This window comes from Protopterus annectens, chromosome 9.part0, assembly GCF_019279795.1.
Source record: "Protopterus annectens isolate FY-2018-M chromosome 9.part0, PAN1.0, whole genome shotgun sequence".
Classification (NCBI taxonomy): domain Eukaryota; kingdom Metazoa; phylum Chordata; order Ceratodontiformes; family Protopteridae; genus Protopterus; species Protopterus annectens.
This window is the reverse complement of record NC_056743.1, coordinates 1,667,104,003-1,667,120,387: the sequence shown is the minus strand read 5'-3', so window position 1 is coordinate 1,667,120,387 and position 16,385 is coordinate 1,667,104,003.

Here is a 16,385-nt window from a genome sequence, read left to right as displayed (position 1 = left end):
CAGCAATCCAATGAAATTATGACACAGATATGAGAAGACATTAAGAATAATAAAGAATTTGTCCAAAAACATAAATGTAATGGAGACCTAACACAAGGACAAGTCCTGCATCAACAGGAATTCATAAACACACCTCACCAGGGACTCAAAATAATTATTATCACCGATGATTTGTGATATTAATGAAACAGAGGAATAGGAAATAATACACACTTTGAGGAAAGAAAGGTCCCCATACAATTTAGTGTTATTATAAAAAGTTTAAAACCCTTGCATGATAGTCACCAGTTTATCATAAGTTATACTGAGCAAGGACAAACCCTTCAACATCATAGACCAAGAAATCTGGACAAAGCCTAACATAATGGGGGAAAAAGGCTTAGAAACAGAAGCAAATTTTAAATGTTGCTCTTTTATATTAGAAAGTTGCTATTACAATAGGATTTGTGTTATCATGTAATTTCTAAAGAATATGAAGTCTGAAAATCAAATGTCCACCATTAATTAGTGACTTTACCCCCAGTGATTTTCCAAAACCCACAGATTTTATGAGGAACAGACCAAAAATATGAGGCCAAAAATGGACATTTGGCAAAAATCTGGACAACTGAGAGGTATGAGTGAAGTTAATGGAAGGATCAAGCCTATCCTGAAAATCAAGCACAGGAGACAGGTATGTTTGTGAGGAACTAGTCCTGAAGAGAGAGAAAAATACTGACAATGGTGGAACCTAAACAAGAAATAAAGTAAAACTTTTTAGCAGTGGGGGCAAGCACTTAACCTGTAGCACACCCTAAATATGTAATTGTATACATTGGGGGAACATGAAAGTAAGCAATTTTAGAGATTAAAAAGGCACCAAACATTTCTGGTGCTCTGTTGCTGTGAGTGTTCTAGAATACTAGCTTGCCTCAGTGGAAGACTGAGATATTGGTGCCAATACTTTAATTAAAAACAGCTTCCTTACAAAGACCAAGACAATAAATAAGTTAGGTATGGGTGTAGGAAACACTGCAAGACAAATCTTGAATACAAGTTGAAACTTTAAAAAGCATACAGAACCTCCCCCAATCAAAGGATGTAACTCACAAATCATGGGCCAGTCCAAATACACTGGGACAAAACAAGGGCCCTGTTAAAATATTTGTGCAATAAAGTAGAAGCAATGACCACTCGGGAGATGTGCCATAGGATACATTTCTGAACTAGGAAAAGTCTACAGCTGAATTATTGCCATTATATTAACAAACTAAAAACTGTGACAACTGCTGTAGCAAATGTAAACTACAGGCACTGCAGATGCAATCCCCATGAATCACTAATAGCAAAACTTGTGAAAGATCGAATGAACAACTTAAAATGATAAATATGCTCCTAGCAGTGGAATTGAACCAAAGATCCTTTGTTTAGCCATTTTATATATGTGTGTGTGTGTGTGTGTGTGTGTGTGTGTGTGTGTGTGTGTGTGTGTGTGTGTGTGTACTTACCTGCACTAACCTAACTCATTAACCCACAGTCCCTCACCATCACCCTACCTGCACCTAACCTAACTCACTTAACCCACTAACCCACAGTCCCTCACTTCGCACTTACCTGTCTTCCTAACACTAAATCCTCACTCGATCGCCACTTCGAGTCCCTAACCCACAGTTCACCATCGCACACACCTACCTGCACTAACCCTAACTCACCTAACCCACAGTCCCTCACCATCCACACACCTACACCTAACCCTAACTTACCTAACCCACAGTCTCACTATCACTTACCTGTCCGCTCCTAACACTAAATCCCTCTTTCGATCGCACTTACGAGTCCGTCCTTTTCGGTCATCTGCGTTTCGGTATTCTCGTCCCGTCTGATTCCGTTTCGGGCAAACGCGATTTCGAGATTTTAAAGGTGACACCTTTAAAATCTCGAAATCGCGTTTGCCCGAAATGGAACTGACGGACGAGAATACCGAAAACGCAGATGACCGAAAAGGACGGACTCGTAAGTGCGATCGAGTGAGGGATTTAGTGTTAGGAGCGGACAGGTAAGTGCGATAGTGAGGGACTGTGGGTTAGTGGGTTAAGTGAGTTAGGTTAGTGCAGGTAGGTGTGTGGCGGTGAGGGACTGTGGGTTAGGTGGGTTATGAGTTAGGTTAGGTGCAGGTAGGGTGTGTGGTGAGGGACTGTGGGTTAGGGACTCGGTAAGTGTACGATTGAGTGAGGGATTTAGTGTTAGGAGCGGACAGGTAAGTGCGATAGTGAGGACTGTGGGTTAGGTGGGTTAAGTGAGTTAGGGGTGCAGGTAGGGTGTGTGCGATGGTGAGGGACTGTGGGTTAGTGGGTTAAGTGAGTTAGGTTAGGTGCAGGTAGGGTAAGTGTTGTAGTGTCGGACCTTAGGGTTAGGGTTTGGGTTAGGGATAGTGCATATGTTATGTAGTGTACTGTGTTGTTTACATGTAGTGTGTTGGTGTAATGGTTTTCGGTGTTTTGCGTTGTCGGCGTTTTATGTTTTCGGTCTTTTCGTTTCGGTCATTAGTGTTTCGGGCAAATGCGGTTTCGAGGTTTTAAAGGTGATCCATATATATATATATATATATATATATATATATATATATATACACACGCACACACACACACACACACATACACACTTTTTTTTGTTTTGTTTTGTTATGTTTTTTTTTTACAAGAGGTGCCTTACTTACTTTGGTCGCTGGCAGGTAAACTGATCAAAATAGACATTTGATTACTCCTCTGAAGTGATGAAATTATGAGGAATGGAGTTAATTTAACTCGTCAAACCCTGCATACCAACACAACTCGCTCGTAGACAACTTGGTTTGGTGGCAAACCATATCTATGCTTTTCACTACTTAACAGCCTGCTTGCTGCTCAGCATATCAGTACTAAAGTTCCCACATTTCACAGAGTTTATTAATTTTGTAATTTAAATTTGGTGATTGGTAAGCTATTGTTAAGATCTTCTTCAGACAAACAGTATGACAGACTACTACTTGTATGTAATAGAACACATGTGCATACAAAATATATACATTGTACATAGCTTAGAAGACTTTATATACCTTTGGAAATATAACAATATAGTAATATTTCTTTCCAGAAACTGGAAAGTACATGCTATCATTTTTTTTTCTTCATCTTTTATCCTGAAAGGATGTACAGGTTTCTTCACTTGATAAGTTCTGTAATGACTGAATTAAATGCCTGTAAGTGTTTTGTAGTCTAACCTGTGGTAGAAAGTGATTACAAATGGATTTGCTAAGTTTAGAGAAAACCTTTTCCTCACCACTATTTAAAATGTTGTCTAAGTAAAGAGTTTACCCTTATTATCCTTAAGAATAATATGGTTGTCTAATTTAAAGTTTTTATTCAAAGGGTGGACACTAACCTTGTATGATTATTTTGAATAGCAGGGTACTGGAATGCTGTAGCTCTGCATTTCATAGGTATCCATCCAATGCCTTTAAATAGGCCACTACAGTAGAAGCAAGTTTATGTGAGCAAAACAAACCTATATATTTTATTACAATAGTCTGAATTGCATGTGTGATGGAAATGGGATGGAAGTTCAATAATGGAGGAGCATATTAAATTCTAGAAATAAGGACATTCTGTGCTGGGGATTGACATGCAGAATATGATAAAAATGGGTAATCTTGTAACATATCTTCAGTTGAGCCAGTATTTTACTGGTTACTTTATTTGTGCGTTGGGCAAATGTTAATGAAGGGTCAAGGGATATGGTGAGATATCTTTGTTCAGTATTTTTAGAAATAGCATTGCTATTATTATCCGTACTAGAAGAGGTGAGAGATTGTGTAACCTTTGGTTTGTGACACAAACCAAAATATTAAATTTGATTTGTTTACCCAAAAGTCAATCAATATAGATAAATCGACATAGACCAGCAAAACTGAACTGAAATGCTTGATGTAATTCAGATGTGTTTTACCACGCTCCAGGAAAAAAAGAAGAATGTCATCAGTGTATATAACTGTGTTGGTATGTGACACATCACTATATAAATTACTGAGAAACAGAGAAAGGAAAAGAAAAGAGAAGGAGCCTTTTGGTACATTGATTCATAGATTAGTACTAAGCTAACTGCCCTTGCGAGCCATTTTAAGCCTAGCCAATTATCCCTTGTGAAACTCGAACCCTGCACCCTGTGTTTGTAAGGCAAACACCTTAACCATTAGGTCACCCTGCAGCATTGTGTGCCTGGCTCTGACAAGATATTATATGAACATACCTTGAAAGCTTGTTTTTTTGAAGTAGCTCTCACACTATTGTAAGATACTACTACATAGATTAAGTTTGGCAAATCTGATAAGCATCAGTGGGTGGTTTACAGTTTCAAAGGTCCTAGTCAGGCCTATGATTAGGTTTCTCTTATCAGATCTTTATTCATTTTAAAGAAAACCGAGTCAGTTGCGGAGTATAGAGAAATCAGTTTACTGAGTTATAAAAAGCATGTTGTTTATCACATAGTTGGGCATATTTGTTTTATGTGTTTGAAGTGTTGTATGTAGCATTTGTCAATTAGATTTTCCAAAAAAAAACTGTAAGAGAATACAAGTTAGAGACAGGCTTATAGTCTTCGCAGTCCTTTAATTCTGAAACCTAAGGGAGTGGGATTGTGGTGGAATGTTTGAAGAGGGTGAGAAATATGCCAGAAAAAAATAAGGTTATTATATAAATGGATGGCTGGTTTTGCTGTGGATACTGACGGCATTCTGTGGAAGGCTAGAGGAAATTTGCTGACCCTATCTCCCGGCCAGGTCTTTAGGTTGCTCAAAGCTTTTTTGACCTTTTTCACTGTAAGTTGCTTGAAGCAGGAAGTTGAAAAACAGATTGCAAATGAGTGTAGTCATGAGTCATAAATTCAGTTGAAGGAAGGGTCATTTGTGGGTGAGAATTTGTTAACTAAGTTGTGAATGGTTACAACGAGGAATTGTCTGAGGTAATTGGCCAAAGTATTTACATCTTTGTATATTGTAAGTGCATTTCCATAAGGAAAAGCTATGATTCTACTATGTAAGCTGATTGGGGTCTTTCCAAATGTGTTTGGGAGAGGATGGAAGAGCCTGATGCTTACCCTTTATGTAAATATCTTTTTCAGTGCTGGTAGCAACTTTGGCTTATTTCCTAAAATCAAGTTACTGTTGGCAAAGCTGTATTATATGAGGATTTTTTTCCCAAAAATGCAAGGCTTTAACCCTTGCAGTAAGTAATTTTTAATGTAGTGCTCTGCCAGGGGTACTTATGCCCCTTTAAATGTCTTGTAGTTATAGGAAAAAGAGTATCTTGCAGTATATCAAACAAAGCAGAATACTAATTCCTTGGGGTAACTGATGTGATTTAATGATTCTCAGTCAATTACCTGTTAATGAATGTTGAAGGTCTGCTTTGAATCAGAAATGGACCTGAAAATAACAAGTTAATTGGGGATTGTTCTTTGTTTTGAACGAACACGAAGACAGATTTAGGCAGTAGTCTCTTAGGTTATTTGAAAGGATAAGTGTCTATACTCTTTAGTGTTTAATGTTACTATTCCATTCTTAATGTTTTCCTGGCTGTTTGGTATTGGTGGTTGTTGAACTATCTGCTCTAACTATAATGCAGGAATACTCTACTCAGATTGGGAGAGGAGGGGGTCAGTGGCATCATTGTTAAAGCCTCCTAGAATTATTATATTATTTTGATCTCTGTGTGAGACATTTCAAGTAAATGTTCATGTAGGGTAAGAACAGAGAAGGAATACAGTAATGTCAATGTGCATATGGTTATGGACACATATAAAAAGATCCATCAGGACCCAACTCAGGCACCTATCGTAAGTAGTTATAGCTTTTTTGATTTGAGGGATAACAGTGGAAACATTGTGGCTTATGTGTAGAGAAGCACTACCACCACTTTGACATGGGGCTGATGTACTATTGTAGAACAAGTACAGCTTGACAGAATATATCAAGAGGAACAGAAATTATCCATTAGCTAAGTTCATATGATGCCTATTAGATGTGCTTTTTTTCTTTGAGTAGCAAGAGTTCAAGTGACTACTATTGTTAAAACAATCAATTCTTCGCTCCTCGTCTCTGACAAAGGTTAGGAAACCATCTAATGACAGATGTTATGAATGATAATGGGAAATCTGTAGTATGGAGTAACAGGAATTTAACTATGGGGATAGGATTGAGGTGTATGACATATGCTAGAATAATCTTCTAAAGAGAAAAGTTTACACCCCAGAAGCATTTTCTGAACACATTGTACTACACCTCCAAATGTATGATAAATACGCCTGACTAAATGCTACTTCCAAACCTGAAGAAGAACGTGATCGAAAATATGAGCTGGACAATTTAAATTTTGCAATACAGTCAATCTAGAAAATCTCATATTTCATTAAATATTGTATTAAAATGACACATTTATTGTAAGGATGCCAAATGAAATGCTACTTCCAGAATTTTAGGAATGACTTGAAATATTAATTGCTGGTATTTCAAGTTTTCCTATTCTATGAGCCCATGATGATGGTGATGAGGAATAAAGTCTGCACTATGGCCAAATTATTTGAGTTCAAATAACCTCAAGTACTTCATGGTACAGTCAGGTGAAAGGGCAAGCCCATCCTTAGGGGTGTGAAGGGAGGTGAGCATGCTTGGGGTATACATCCACAGCTTGTTTTCCCTGGTATAGACTAAGGAAACTACAGAGTGGCACTGGCTGAGGATGACTGAGGCATCCTGCTGATATCAGCCACTTGCAGAGGTGAGGAGTAGACAAGAACTATTGTCCTTTGCACACCCAACTCTCAAGGGATTACTGGGCTTGTGCATGGATGAGGAATTATAAGTATAAATACACCCTTAGCAACAACATGGCAGTGCCCTGATATACCTTATTCTTCCTGCCCTGAAAATTGGGGGCGAAAGTCAAGAGGTAAATGTCAGGCTTCAGTAGATCCATTAATCAAGGAATGGCACTGGCAGCAGCTGATGCTCAGCAGAGAGGGAGACAACACTAGCTCCAATAAAAGCTCCTATTAAATATAGAGGCTCTCTATTCACTGTGTCCTTATTAATTCTTGAGGAGCTTCAGGATACATAGGACAGTAAGGACATTTGTAACATACTGTCCCATCAACTGTGCAACTACCTGGAAGTGATTTAACGTAGTTTATGTTCATTCATTAGGGTCTGCCATGGGTCTGCTCACCTTGTTTGCTCTAATGGAATGTAAAAAGCCTGGAAAATAAGATAATTCTTCAAAGGAAGTTCTCAATCTACCATAGCCAGAGTGCACAGAGGGCAGGACTTGGTGCCTCTCTATTTGCTCATGTACCACTTCATTATGGTATTGCCTGTAAAAAACTGCAAAGAACATGGATACCATAGGTGGTGAAATAAATCTGATAGCTGCATCACAGCAAACATCTCTTTCACAGTAATATGTTTTGAGCCTGCCTAGTTTGCTCCAAAGACACTGAACGTTAACCCTCATGCAAAATCTGGTGCATCTATTATTACTTATTGAGCAGAGACAGTGAAAGAGAAAGGAGGAACTAGATTCAGAGAAATCTGTTCTAGGGCACCTATAACCAGACCTATCAGGACGCAATTCTCTTCACAAAGCTGATTCTGGAATCTAGAAATCCATTTGCTGGAAATATTGGATACAAACAGTTCTTAAAAAGAAGCACAATTTTTTTCTCATGTGCATCCTTGTAAGAGGAGACACAAGAATCATAGAAACCATGAATCATAAAATAGTGAAATACTGTCTGGCTGAAGTCTGAGACTGATTGGAGAAAGTCGGGAAGATTTTTAGATATAACTCCATTTTTTTGAGTTAGGAATGCTTTTAGCATTGATAAGTGCAGAAGATACATTAGAAACTGAATCATCTGAGAATAACAGAGTATTTCTGCAAATGTATATGAAATTCAAGGTCTAAAAGGAGATTTCTTGTTCATGTTAGGGACTCCTGACACTAGGAAAAAGACTCTGTGAAGATAAACAGGTAATCAGTGTAAATAAAAATGTGAATACCTTGCAGTATGCAGTAGGCTACCAATAGAGACAGATATGTTATAAATACTCTAGAGATCATAGGTTCATAGGTTCATAGGTTGGTACTAGGCTATCGGCCCTAGGGCCTATACAAGCCTAGCCATAACAATTCCCTGGATATTTCTTCCCACAATATTTACGTCTCTGGTCCCCTGTCTAGCAGGGTGACTGATGTAATCACAGGGGTGAATTTCATATCTCCCATCCAATCATCAAGGTTTCTTTTGAAGAGGGCCAATGAGGCGCTCTGCTTGACATGTATGGGCAGTCTATTCCAGAGTATGGGGAGTCTCTGGGTCAGGAACCTATCCCTGCAGCATGTTTTGTTCATTGTGATGACAAGGTTTAGATCGCTGGAGCACGTGGCTCTGAGGGATTGGGATTTCTCTAAGTGGAGCATGTCCAACAGCTCAGTGATCACCTCTGAGTAGATGATAAGCGACAGAGTATAGCTGGAGTTATTTTAGATGGTCAGCATATGGTATCTGCTTTAGGCCTGTGATTCTTTTAGTGAGGCATTTCTGTGGCCTTTCCAGCTGTTGCAGATGTCTTGTGAGGTACATACCAAACGAGGCATTATACTCTATAATGGGTCTAATGAAGGATGAGTACAGTGGGACAATGACCTCCTTTTTTCTGGATGAAAAGCCCTTAGTGATGAGGTGTGCCACATAGAAGGATTTCCTGACTGTTGTGGCGATGTGGTTATCGAAAGTGAGACCACTGTCCACCTGTGTCCCTAAGTCTCTCATCACACTTTAAGTGTTTAGTGTCCTGCCACCTATGTGGTAATTCATGGGTACATGTTTTTTTCCAAAGGGGATAAATATACATTTCTTAGCATTAAGCTTGAGCCCATGGCTATGGCACCAGGCATCTGCTTCTGTAAGACTCTTTTGTAGAATATCCACATCATTTGGTGATTCAATAATGGCTCCCAGTTTGCAGTCATCTGCAAACTTTGTTAGCCAGAGTCCCTTAGTGTTGGCCTGTACTTCAGAGAAGTAGATGCCAAACAAAAGTGGTCCCAGGGCTGAACCCTGAGGTACTCCAATTGTCTCTTGTCTGGAGCTGGATTTGGAGTCAGCTACTTTTACAGTCTGGGTTCTGTCAGTAAGCCAGTTAGCAATCCATCAAGTGATGTAGGTATTTATGCCCAGCTTAGTAAGTTTATCTATTATTTCAGAGTGGGGGATGGTGTTGAAGGCCTTGGCGAGGTCCAGATAGACTGTGTGGACCGCCTTACCCTCGTTCACAGACTGATTCGAATAAGTCAATCAGATTCAGAAGACAAGGCCCTTCACAAACCCAAACTGGGTGGAGTCCAGTGTTTGAAGGTTGCCAATGTCTTTGTTTATAAGTTCCATGATAATGCTTTCCATGCCCTTGCAGATCAGGCTTGTCAGACTGATGGGACGGTAGTTCCCAGGATCCAAGGTGGATCCCCCGTTGTGGAGTTTGATAACTGTAGCTGTGCAGCACTCAGTGAGCACGAAGCCTGAGGTGAGGCTATGATTAAGCATGACACTTAGGTGAGGTGCCAGTTCATTTTGTAGTTCATGTAGTACACAGCCTGGGATGTAATCTGGTCCCATGAATGCTGTATTCTTAGCTTTGGAGAGTGCGGTTTCTACCTGTGTGGCTGTGATTACCGGAATTTGGCAATCTTTTGGTATTGAGGTGGACCCTTTTGGGGGTAAGGGGGGGTGAAGTTGGCACTAAATCAATCTGCCAGGATATTGGCAATATCCTTGGGATCAGTATATTTAATGCCATTCTGTTGTAGCTCAGAGCAGATCTGAGCATTGCCATTTAGATTCTTGACATAACTATAGAATGCCTTGTGGTTGTCTTTGGAATGTCTGACAATTTTATTTTCATAACTAGCTTTTGAGGATTTTATGAGGGATCTCAGCTTCTTACTGAGGCTGGTGAGAGAGTTTTTTGCATCCTGGGATTTTCCTCTTTTCTGCAACAGTTTCTTCCTTCTGTTGTATAGTTTATTTATAGCAGGGACAACCAGATTGGCTTTCATTTTTTGGAGAAGAGCATCTTGGTTCTATTTGGGATGGCACGATTCCTGCACGAGTGGATGTGCTCATACAGTGCCTTAGTGTAGGATTCTTCAGTCGAACTTTCAGATCCCATCTGCATGGGTGTCGTGAAGTTTGTCACTTCTGACTTCAGTAGCATGAAGTTGGCTTTGGAGAAGTTTTTTAAGGAGATTTCCTTACTGGGGGGTGGGATGTGGATGTCAAGGGTTATTTGCTTATGGTTAGGCCTGACCAATAAGGGGGTGACCACTGGTAATGACCAGGTCTAGGATATTGGTGCCCCTGGTGGAACAATGGATTAGTTGATCCAGGGTGTTGGAATTTATGAATTCCAAGAACTGTTGGGAAAACGAGTTGGTACCCGAGTAGTTTTCCCAGTTAATGGCAGGGTAGTTGAAATCACCCAGTATTAGGGTGTTTGGTTGTATCTTAATATTTTCCAGTATGTTTAGAAAGGTGTAGTGAGAATCTTGTGGCATGGTGGGGGATAATTAACAAGCTACAATTTGGATTGCAGTCTTACCTAGTGTTCGTTGCACCTGGAGAATTTCAGATGCATTGTGTTGGGCAACTAGCCTGGAGCTGTGAATATCCTTGGTGAATATGGACACTCCTCCACCTTTAGTGTTTTGGTCTTGGTTTTGTGGCCGAAAAGTGTGGTAAGAGTTGTAGCTTGGTATTGCAGGGGTGCTCTCTGGAGCCTTGAACCAGGTCTCAGTTACTGCAGAGATATCGATGTTCTCCATTTTTACGAGTGCCTTGAGATAGTGCATTTTGAGGTTTAGACTTCTAGCATTGAGTAGCATTACCTTCAGAGTTTGCTTGCTTGTATCTTACAGTGGTGGTTTTATCCTTTGAACCTTGCCTAAAAAGGCACTATAGAGGTGGCAAGAGCTTTAGTCAGTATGAATAATCCAAAGGGTAATACAGAGAGAACTGAAAGTGTTATCCAGATGCAAAAAAAATTAAGACATAAATAAATTCTGGATCCATAAGATATGGTGATAAGCATCTTTTAAATTTAGGCTCACCAGAAAACTTAAATGAGGAATAAGAGATAGCAGACTGTGAAGAGATGGCATTTTGTAACTCAGCACTATGAAAAAATGTTTTAAAAAAGAAAAATCCAGAACTGGTCTCAATGAATCTTTCTTTGCCAGCAGAAACATTCTTGAATAAAGCCCTCCTCCTCTGTGAGGAGGAGGAACCACTTCTTTTACCTTCTGAGTTTTAGGTGTTTAATGACGGACGGGAAAACATCTTATAAAAATGGAGGAATCCCTTGGGACAGAGGGAGACATCCCCAGTGACACTGTTTTCTGAATCTGTGATGAACTGCTTTCAGATCCAGATCCCATTTGTCTGAAACCATCTGTTTACAAATACAGAAATGGAGTTACAGATTTTTGGGAAGGATTAAATTCCTGTCAGGGAGGAAAGTGAGAGTATTTGAGAGACCTTTATTCTGGAAAATGTCTGCTTGTTTTACTATTTGTAAATGGCTGTAGAGGTAGCATTAAACCCATTGACAAACTTTGAGAAGGAAAGCTGAAAAAAATCTGACAAATCATCTAAAACAACATGCCTCTCTCATCACAATTCTTGAGGAGAATTCATAATTTCATATTTAACATCCTCAGGAAGGTTTTGACTATACAAAGAGGTTCTCTCTTCAAAAAAAAATTCCATCAAATAGTTCCAGTGGTAGCAGCCCAGGAAGTGGCATTAGCTGAATGTTGTTGTTGTTGTGTCTTTCGGCTTTTCCCGGTTAGGGGTCGCCACAGTGGATCTCTGGTCCTCTAATGATTGGCAGTAGATTTTTACATGCTGAGTTGCCAGCTCTGACGCACAACCTTCAATGAAGGTATGCCCATCTCCACACAGAAGACGCTCTAGCTGAGAATCGAAGAGGACAACGTCTTACTGTGAGTCGACAATGCTACTGCAGCACCACCACTGCAGTATGGCATTAGCTGAATCATTAGCACATTTTACAGAGTGGGTTTCTGCCTTTGACACAAAAGCAAAAAAAATTACACAATGCTGTGACTTTTCTCTAATGAGGGAAAAGATGACATAATATTCTTCATGTTCTTAAAAGAGGCAAGCATGAACTTTAACATATCCTGACAAAACCAAAATTGTAAAATGTGTTACACTTTGTGTTACACTTTTTTTTCCTCAAATCTATCAAATGCTCTCCCATTCTTGACTGAAGGGAAGGGATTGGTTCATAGGTTCATAGGTAGGTACTAGGCTATCTGCCCAAGGGCATTTATAAGCCTAGCCAGAGTGTGTCGGCTTTCACTGCCCCATTGATTAATTAACTGATTCTCTGTCAAGCAGAGCCAATGAAGTGATCCCAGGAGTGTATTTTCTGTTATCCATCCACTTGTCAAGGTTTCTCTTACAGAGTATTAGTGAGGGGCTCTGCCTAATGTTGTTTGGAATTTTGTTCCAAAGCATGGAGAGTCTCTGTGACAGGAATCTATCCCTCCAGCATGTTCTATTTATTGTTATGGCAAGGTTTACCTCACTAGAGTGCGTGTCTCGCAGTGACTTGGATTTCTTTAGGTGGAGCGTGTCCATCAATTCCGAGTTGGACATGGCTTTGTAAGTCAGGCAGAGATCACCTCTGAGTAAGCAATATGCCACTGAGTACAGCCGGAGTTTTTTCAGTCGTGCTGCAAAGGACATATGTTTGAGGCCAATAATCCTCTTGGTGAGGTACTTTTTTGGTCTCTCCAGCAGTTGGAAGTGTCTTGTGAGGTACATCCCAAATCTGGCATTGTACTTGATGATGAGTCTGATGAGTGATGATTAGAGGGGCACTATAACCTCTTTATTTCTAGATGCAAACCCTTTAGTAATTAGATGGGCCACATAGAAGGATTTCCTAACTACTTTGGCAATATGATTGTCAAAGGTGAGATTACTATCTAACTGTGAGTCCTCAGATCTCTTATTACCTCTTCTGTATTAAGGGGGCTGCCACCTATGTGGTAATCCGTGGGTGTTTTGTTTTTCCCAAACGGGATAACAATGCATTTTTTGGCATTTAGCTTGAGGCCATGACTTTGGCACCAGGTGTCCATCTTGGTAAGGCCCTTTTGGAGGATGTCCGTGTCAGCCAGAGAGTCAATTATGGCTTCCAGTTTGCAGTCATCAGTGAACCTGGTTAGCCATAGTCCTCCTGTGTTTGCCTGTACTTCTGAGAAGTATATGCCAAGCAGTAGGGGTCCCAGGACTGAGCCTTGTGGGACACCAATTGTGACTGGCTTAGAGTTGGACCTGGAGCCTGCTAGTCTTACTATGTGAGTTCTGTCTGTAAGCCAGTTGGCAACCCATCTCATGATGTATGGGTTTATGTTCAAGCTGGTGAGTTTTTATGTAATACCCAAGTGGGGAATGGTGTCGAAAGCCTTGGCAAGATCAAGGTAGACTATGTGAACAACCTTTCCCTCGTCTATGGCCTTGGTGACTGTCTCAAAGAAGTCAACCAGGTTTAGTAGGCATGATCTGCCCTTAACAAACCTGAAATGGGTCGGGTCAAATGTTTGGAGGTTCCCAATGTCTTTGTTAATAAGTTCCATGATGATGCGTTCCACAGCCTTGCAGACCAGGCTAGTCAGGCTTATGGGGCGATAGTTACCAGGGTCAGTTGTGGCCCCTCCTTTGTGGAGTGGAATAACCAAATGTTTAGCAACATCTGGCTCTACCAGTGGCATCAATAGTGGGTCTGGTATGGGATTAGAGAGTAAAAACCTATAAGACTGAGGAATGTTAGGTAATCTCTTTGTTTTATTTAACATCACCAATACCCCCCCCCCCCGTGCATTAAGAACAGATATTTCTTCGTATGGTCTTGTAAACAATTAAACATTGTCCTAGATTTTCTTGATTCCATACGAGGCTGTATGTAAATGCTAGTGACTAAAGAACTTGATAACTTTGAATGAACCTCCTGCCAAAGTCCCATCATAGGTTCACATGTTCATAGGAGGTTACTAGGCTAGAGGCCCTAGAACTTTACAAGCCTAGCCATGTTAATCACAAGTATTCTCATTTGTTCTTTTTTGGGTAGTTTGCAGAATGAATTTATGAACAGAGCGGGTCTGTGATCAACACCAGCTACCTCTGTCCACGAGGGACATGGGTGCCACCCCAGGGGCAAATTTGCTGTCTTCCATCCAATTATCTAAATTGTATTTGAATAGTATCAGTGAGGAGCTCTGTTTTATATGAATAGGGAGTCTATTCCAGAGACGTGGTAGTCTCTGGGAGACATATCTGTCTCTCCAGCATGAACTGTTAATGAAGCAAGCTAGGTTGAGATCCACAGAGTAAGTGATTCTTAAGCCATTTGACTTGCTGTTGTGCAGCATTTCCATTAGGGCAGGGTTGGGGATTGCCTTATACGCCAGGCACAAGTCACTTCTTGGCAGCCTATAAGATAGAAAGTAAAGTGACAGGGCTTTGAGTCTGTCCACATAGGACATGGTTTTGTGTCCCTGTATTTTCTTAGTGAGAAACCTCTGAGGTCTCTCCAGCTGCTGCAGGTGTCTGGTGAGGTACGTGCAAAAGGGTGCATTATACTTTATTAGTGGTCTGATGAGAGTAGAGTACAATGGAGTTATAACATCCCTTCACCTCGATGCTATGCCCTTGTTTATGAGGTGCACTACATAGAGGGCTTTCCTTACCACTGTGGAAGCTTGGTGATCAAAGTTTATATTGCTATCAACCTGTTTTCCCAAGCCTCACACCACTGGGTTAGAACTCAAGAGGGTACTGCCAATATTGTATTTTGTAGGGAATTCTGTTTTGCCAAATGGAATAATGCATTTTTTTTTTTTTTGCATTTAGTTTTAGACCATAACTTTGGCACCAGTCATTTGTTTGTGTTAGGCCTTCTTCTAATATGTTGACATTTTTAAGGGACTCCATGATTGCTCCCAGTTTGCAATAATCAGTGAACTCGGTGAGCCAAAGACCATCTACTTTGGCCTTGGCTTTTGAGAAATAGATGCTGAAAAGTAAGGGGTCCAGAACAGACCCCTGTGGTACTCCACTGGTGATGGGTCTACTGGTGGAGGTGGATCATCAATTTTGACAGAGCGTGTTCTTTTGGTGAGCCAGTTGGCTGCACATCTAGTAATGTAAGGGTTAGTCCCTATTTGGGAGAGTTTCTCAATGATGCCAATTGTGTTGAAAGCCTTGGCAAGGTTGAGATAGTCTTACTTTAATCTATTGCTTCGGTGACATAGTCAAAGACCTCTACCTGGTTTAATAAGCATGATCTACCCTTAACAAAGCCAAACTGGGCTGAGGTCCAATGTTTGGAGGTCACCTATGTCCTTGTTAATAAGGTCCATGATAATTCTTTCTATGGCTTTGCAGATGAGGCTGGCTAGACTTATAGGTCTGTAGTTCCTAGGGTCAGTTGATGGCCTCCCTTTGTGCAGGGGGATTACTATTGCTGTTCTCCATTCTGCAGGAACATAGCCAATTCTCAAGCTGTGATTAAAGAGAACACCACGTGTTCTGCTAGGTCTTGTTTTAGATTATGTAGTAAACAACATGGGATATTATATGATCCCATTGAGGACATGTTTTTGACCTACTCTCTAGAGATACTAGGCAGAGGACTGGTGTCAAGTATGCCTTGGGATATGGTAGGTGAGGAGGGAGGATGGAGTTTGCTCTGAATCGGTCAACTAGTAGGTTGGCAATATCTTTCGGTGTAGTATGAGTGATCCCATCTACAACCAATGTAGGCACATAGCTGGACATTCCCTTTTAGACTCTGGAAGTAGCTAAAGAATGTCTTATGATTATCCTTGGCTATGGATGTGATTTTAGTTTCATAATTTGGTTTATAAGACTTTACAAAATTTCTGATTTTGCTGTTTAGGCTTAAGAGGGAATGGTCCCTCTTGCTTTTGGACAATAGTTTCTTCATCTTGTTATATAATCTGTTTATACTTGAAATCCACCATGGCGGCTTATTTTTACAGGAAGACCTGGCTTTGTTCCAGTCATCCACTGCATAATTTATGCAGAAACTTAAGTGTTTGTACACGGCATTTGCATACACTTCTGCATAGTGAGCAGTGGTGTCTGTGACTGTAGTTGGTATGAAGCTTTTTACACCATTGCTTAGTGTGCTGTAGTTAGCTTTGGTGAAGTTTTTTATCATTTTTGTTCCTGTGAGGGTGTCATTTCCAGTAGCTACTTCAAAC